The following is a 6,204-nucleotide window of genomic DNA, read 5'->3' as shown; positions in this document are numbered from 1 at the left end:
GAAAAAAAAAAAAAAAAGCCCTTATTTCTCTGCCTGGGCAGATATCACAGCTGTGGTGAAGATGGCTGGAGTTCAGAAAGCTGCTGACCTAAGTGGCTGAAGGGGCAAATTGAAAGATTATCAGAGAACGTGTGGATTTGCAGAGTGTCACATACTTAGCTTCGAGGTACAGATAACCTCTGCAGTAACAGCGGCAGCAACGCTGATAAGATGGTGTGTTTCCAAACGCACGCGGTACTGAGTGGTATCAAAGCGATTAAGTCCTGCAGGTATCTGTTGGATTGATGCCCAACCATTCCTCCGCGGCGCCGTGGCATCCCCTGCCTTGTGTTTCTCCTCCTCCCAGCCTGGCAGAGCAACAGGGCCGCCAGGGCTGGAAGGAGCTGGGGTGATGTGGCAGTGCCACCGATGCTGTCTGTGCCCTTGCTCTGTGTGATTCAGCTCCCCAGCAATCTTGGGCTGCCAGGTGGTGCAAGGGATTAGTGAAAATGTTAATTCCTGAAGATGTAGTAACCTCTGGTCTAATGGGCTGCAACGATGTCGTGCTGCTGAGTAATGACCTAGCAGCAGGAAGCCTGCTGTTGAGCTGGGAGCTAGGTCTCTTCTTTCAGAGCTGAAGGCCTTCCTTCAAAGGGTGTGGCACTTGATCGGTGTTTTCCTTCTATCGAGAGAAAGGCAAGCAGGAGGGATTTGCAACAGCGTCTTTGGGACGAAATGTGGCACGCAGAAGGCTTTTTGCTTGAAACTCTTCAGCTGGCGGTCCTGGTCAATTCCCATCCTTCCTGGAATGGCCTCTTCCATTTCAGCCAGGAAGGAGGAAATGAATGAATGGGTGGATCTGTGCCGCTTCCACCGCTCCGGTCAGCATGCTGAGTCACCAGACTGCCGTGTGTTACTTATGCTCCGTCATTTTTGCAGCCCTGAGGAGATGACACAAGGTGTGTAGTCTAGCACTCTGGTAGCAGCTTGCTTTAAGTGCTCTTTGGGTCTGTGTTAAGGTACGTGGAAGAAGCGCACCTGGCACATGGGTCGGGAGGTGTGAGGTGTCATTCTTGCCTCGTGGAAGCAAAAGCTGTTTCTGTCGCAGACAACCTGTGAGAAAGCCCTGCCTCCCACACAGTCTGTACCGTTTGCGGTAGTGATGTTGACCAGGCTTCCTTTCCTTTTTCTAATTTCTTCTTGTTGGGGTTTTAGCTTTTTGAGCATGTTAGAGGTGATGACCGAAAAAGAACTTGGCTTGATAATCAGGCAGGAAGTCCACATGAAAAGCAAATACAAACCTGATGTGTTCCTAAGAAGCAGATAAACTATGCCACTATTCACGACTTAGTGTGAATACCATAGTGTTTAAGGTCTGATGGCTTTATGTTGCAATATTTCAGCATCATCACCTAGCAAGAGGAGAGGGAAACTTGTACTGGAATGAGAAGGATAGAGGGTGGTGTTCTGTAGAACAGGCAAAATACCAAAAGGCATGGCGAGTCTTGGGGAACAGATTCCTTGTGATTTCTAACCAAATGGTTGCATCTCTAACAAAGTGGAATGGGAAATCGTAAAGAAAACTAAATAGCATTCCAAATGATCAAAAAATCCAAGCTTTAAGAGCTTTAAGCTCTAACTGTCACAGTGCTTGTGCTCATTGCTTTTGTTTGTGCCACGCCAGTTGCTGGTTCTCAGGTAGACTACGCAGGAGAGGAAGGAAGTGAAGTGCAGTAATTTTGTTATGTTCCTCTTGCCCATTTAAAAAAAAAAAAGTATTTTTTTTTTTTTACTAACAGTTATTATAGTTGTGTCTTTTGTCTGGTTTTAAAAAGTAGACAATTATTATTAAATCTTGTGAAGAATTTGTCATTTGAAATAGGTCCCCTGAAGATTAAGAATCTGTAAGTTACTGCTCTTACTACATTTCTTTTTTACTTATGGGGAAGAGGCTTTTGGAGGAGGAACAATTACATCTCTGATATCTTAATATTTATTCTTGCTTAGATGCCAATAAAAATGGATGTATTTGTTTATGTAGTTAGAAAAATTTGGCCCCATGTTCTAGCTGGACTAATCTAGCCACCATCTGTTCACGGTTCTTCCAAGAAAAACAGAATAGCCATAAATGCAAGGCTGTTGTTGTTAATCAAAGCTGCAGTATTATGCTGCTCTTTGTTAAAGGTGTTTCTTTTGAAAGAATAGATTTTATTCGTACATATGGATATATATATGTAGTGTATGTATATAAACATGCACGTGTATAGGTGGAATATAACCTGTATAGCAGGAGGTGGAAAGAGTTTGCAGTTCTACAAGCTAAAACAAGCTATTTTCCAGGATGTGCTTTTGATAACTGTAATGGTGCTTTTGTTTCTCTGGTGTGATAAGACGCAGCAAATAATCCAACTGCTTTTTGTAATTTTCCTTTTCACGAAGGTGATTCTTGGGAGCAAAAATTGTACTTAGGCTATCAAAGATGCCTCTCCAATGGTTTATCACATAAACTATGTGCCTTTGTGACTATTAACACCTTTGCTAAGCTGTGATGCCAAATTTGGAAATACGTTATAAAATTTGGTAGACAAATTTTTCAAGTATGTAATGGGGGAATTTTAGTTGGAAGCGTTAGGACTGCTAGGTTTGGTCTCCCCCAGAGGTACAGGACAGTGCCCTTCGTTAACATAGCGGCTCACTGCCTAACATCAGATGACTGTTGTGTTCTGTAAGCTTGTCTGGTGCTTCCTGGAGGAAGGAGAGCCTTTCTGGAGAGTGTTTAATGCACTTCTAACACTTCCTAGCATGCCTCTAAACCTGGGAGTTCTTTTCAGGACTGTAGATCCAAACACGCAATACGTGTACACACTCTGGTAAGTGCAGTTTTTTAGAGGACTCTGTGTATCTGCCTGTATGGTTTCCACGCTATATAAAACGTCACAAATACCATCATATTTTAAACAGCATGCAGAAACAGCAGCTTCTTCCTTAAAGCTCAGCATCTGTAGAACTTCTGTTTTGTGGTGCCAGAAACACGCAGCTGAATCAGTGCATCTGTGGTCCGTACGGTCAGTCGTTTGGCTTGGGTCTGGGAGAGCTGCTGTGTTTACTGCACACAGAGATGTCAGCTTTGATTTGTTAGTTTGAAACACGACTAATCCACTGACCCCAATTCCTGAATTTCTTTTGTGCAAGTGAGATCCAGTTTCAGTCCTTCATTGTGTACAGAAAGAGGCTTGTATTTATAAGGTCTTAAGAATATCCAGGGTGTGTTTAACAGCAAGATACTCTGTAAATACTGTAAAAGCCTCTGCTGAAATGCTACATGCTCCATATGTAAGCCTAACCTTGCATTCTGTGGAGTACCAGAGCTTGGAAATGGAAGCACGCTGCACAGGCTCCTTGGAGATCACGGCCACTAGCTCTGGGCAGGGCACAAAACATGAGATTTTGGAGATCGTAAGGAAGAGTGCACTTCTACCACAGCCAGTTCAGCTCCATAAGGGGTCTGGCTGCACTGCTGTGAAAGAGCTTTGCAAAGGAAACTTTTAGGAAGAACAGTGCACAAGGGTGAGGTGTCCTTTGTAGCTCGTCTTGCTAAGAAGCCTAGTAAGGTTGCTCGAGTTTATACTGTACACCATTTTAAAATGAACTAATATACATATGTATTTATATATATATATAGTTATAAGTTTATTTTATGCAACCTCCCTCTCCCCTAAAATCCCAGCTATGCGTGATCTCATGGTTACAGTTGAATTCAACTTTTGTAGAAGGTAAGCGTGGACTTGCAGAGAATTTTCTTTCCAGTGCATTTAAAATAAAGGCAAGCAAGTATTCATATAAGTGATGAAACATACTATGACCTTAAATCCTGGTTACTGTAATCCATACTCCAACCTGTTCCAGTCCTTTGATTTAGTCTTTGGTGGTTGGAGGTGGGAGTGGCAAAATCCGTACACCTTACTTTAAGAGAAGTTCATATCGTGATTTAAAAGGGACCAGTCACTGGAATCAAAGTAAAGAAACCTTGTTTCTGCAACACCTCTTGCCTGCATGAGGTCTGGGGCACAGTACTCGTCTTCATGTGTTAATTAGCTTTTGGCAAATATATTCTTTCTGTCCTCTTGTCTGCTTAGGCTTCAAAGCTCTTGGAGGTGGGGACTGTCCATTAGCATTATAGCCTAGTCTGACTATAGCCTAGTCTCATTCTATAAATTACAGTTGCATGGTTAGTAGCTTATTTTGAGATTCTGGTGCACAGTCAGAGTTTCCAAGTGTAAGAAAGGCAATCTCTGAGATGCTTCAATGCATTGTTAGAAACCAGCACCATCTACTGCGTTGTGCAGCAGTAAAATATGGAAAAGTCTTTGTGGTTACACTTTGTCTTTAAATTTTATCACATAGCCTCTTTACAAGCAAAACAAAAATAGCAAATGTTTGTCTCCTTTTGTTTTCCAAGGGTTTGACAGAAGCTGAGCTTCCTCTTTCGGTGCTGGTTGCAGCCGTTTGCCTGCAGAGGTGTATTCATTCGATACAGTGTTACCGACTGCCACCAGGAGAGGGACACAAAGCTTTTGTGGCTTTTGGATGACATAACTTTGGCTCCTTATTCAGTTAGAAACTTGTTACTGGGATCAGTGATAGAATTAATCTATTTACTCATTGCACCTTTTTGCTGATAAACATTCAGAAGGACTTTCTCAGTAAGTTTTGAACGGTTTTGTATTTTTGATGTCCTAGTCCAGGAATGTTTTACAATTGCTTATATGCAGTAATTTTTCTGTTGGCTTGCACATACACTTTTGTGACATATTCTCTTTAACTGGCAACTGTGGTCTTGGACATAAGTTTTGTTGGAGCCTTGCAGGAGCACAGCATACAATGAACTGGAGGATGCTGTCTGTCGCTGAAATGCTTTAGTGTTAGAAACGGGAGAAAATGGTGAACGTAAGTGTAGGCATCAAATGCACTTTTTTGCAATTTTTCTTCCTTACACCTGTACTCTTGACATTCTTTAAACTGATTTAAATAAAATTCTAAGAAAAAAGATATTTCCTAACAGCAGACTTAAATTTAATAGTGGGACATCTGTAGGTTAAATGTACCTATCCGATACGCTTTATAATCCGCAATGGATATTGGAATCTCCCTTGTAAATTTCTAACAGTCTTTATTTTAGTGTTCCATTTACTAAAGGATTGCTAGCTTAAATACTGAGAGGTGTTTTGGAACATAGGCAGAATTTATTTTGGAGTCCTACAGTGCTGGCTAAATCATTGGTCATAGAGTACATTAGTAATGGAATTGTATGCAGTTCGTTACAAAATAGCTAAGCGGTACTATGGTTTCAATGGTAATATCTGAAAGAGGAAATCTGCCAAGGAAATAAATAATTTGTGGAAACTCCCACTTTCAGGATATATATATTTGGGGAAACTCCCTTTGCAGCTGTCTGCAGCACAACTGCATGCAGGAATAGGACGTCGCCAGTCACATTTGTGCTTTTCAGTTATTTAGTTATAATTTTTAACTATACTCAGGTTTAAGTTGTGCTACAAATGCTGGTGAAAGATACCACTTATTCATAACCGTGACTGCACTTACTTTACGCTCTTCTTTACAAGAACCTCAAGTATAGCCAGTTGTTAAAAGGAGCAAAGATCCCATCCATTCGGTTTCAATGGTAAATGCGGAAGGAAATCTTGTCTTGGTAATATGTCATTGAATTTATTATAAAAACAACAAAAGAAAAACAGACTGAAAAGCAGCAAACAGTTAAGAATTTGCCTTCCATTTGAAGTGTTGCATATATCAAGTGTTACTGCTGTAGGTACCACTGGGGTAGACTTGAGACCCAGGTAACTCTCCAGGTGGATGGATGTTGCTATCAAGTTTTGAGGGGCCTTTTGTTTCAGTGTAATTCTGTTAAACTTAACTTGAACAGTTATTCATAATGAAATCACTAACAAAGAAAATTATGCTAGGGTAGCTCTGCTAAATTAAAATCAGTACAGCTTATCCTTGTTTACATCAGTGAGAATTTTTGAGGGCCAGCTGGTTTAAGAGAATCTGGTCAGCGACAGTGTTCTTGTATTGAGAGCTTACAGACCGTTCTTCTCTTCCAGCTGCGGATTCTCAGTTGATTTTTACAAGCTGTGCAAATACTGCCAACACTTTGTAGCTGTATATGCCTATATATATATATATATATATATACACGAAATA

The sequence above is a fragment of the Cygnus atratus genome, chromosome 4 (genome assembly GCF_013377495.2).
Source record: "Cygnus atratus isolate AKBS03 ecotype Queensland, Australia chromosome 4, CAtr_DNAZoo_HiC_assembly, whole genome shotgun sequence".
NCBI classification, from domain to species: Eukaryota; Metazoa; Chordata; class Aves; order Anseriformes; family Anatidae; genus Cygnus; species Cygnus atratus.
Note: the sequence above shows the minus strand (reverse complement) of the source record.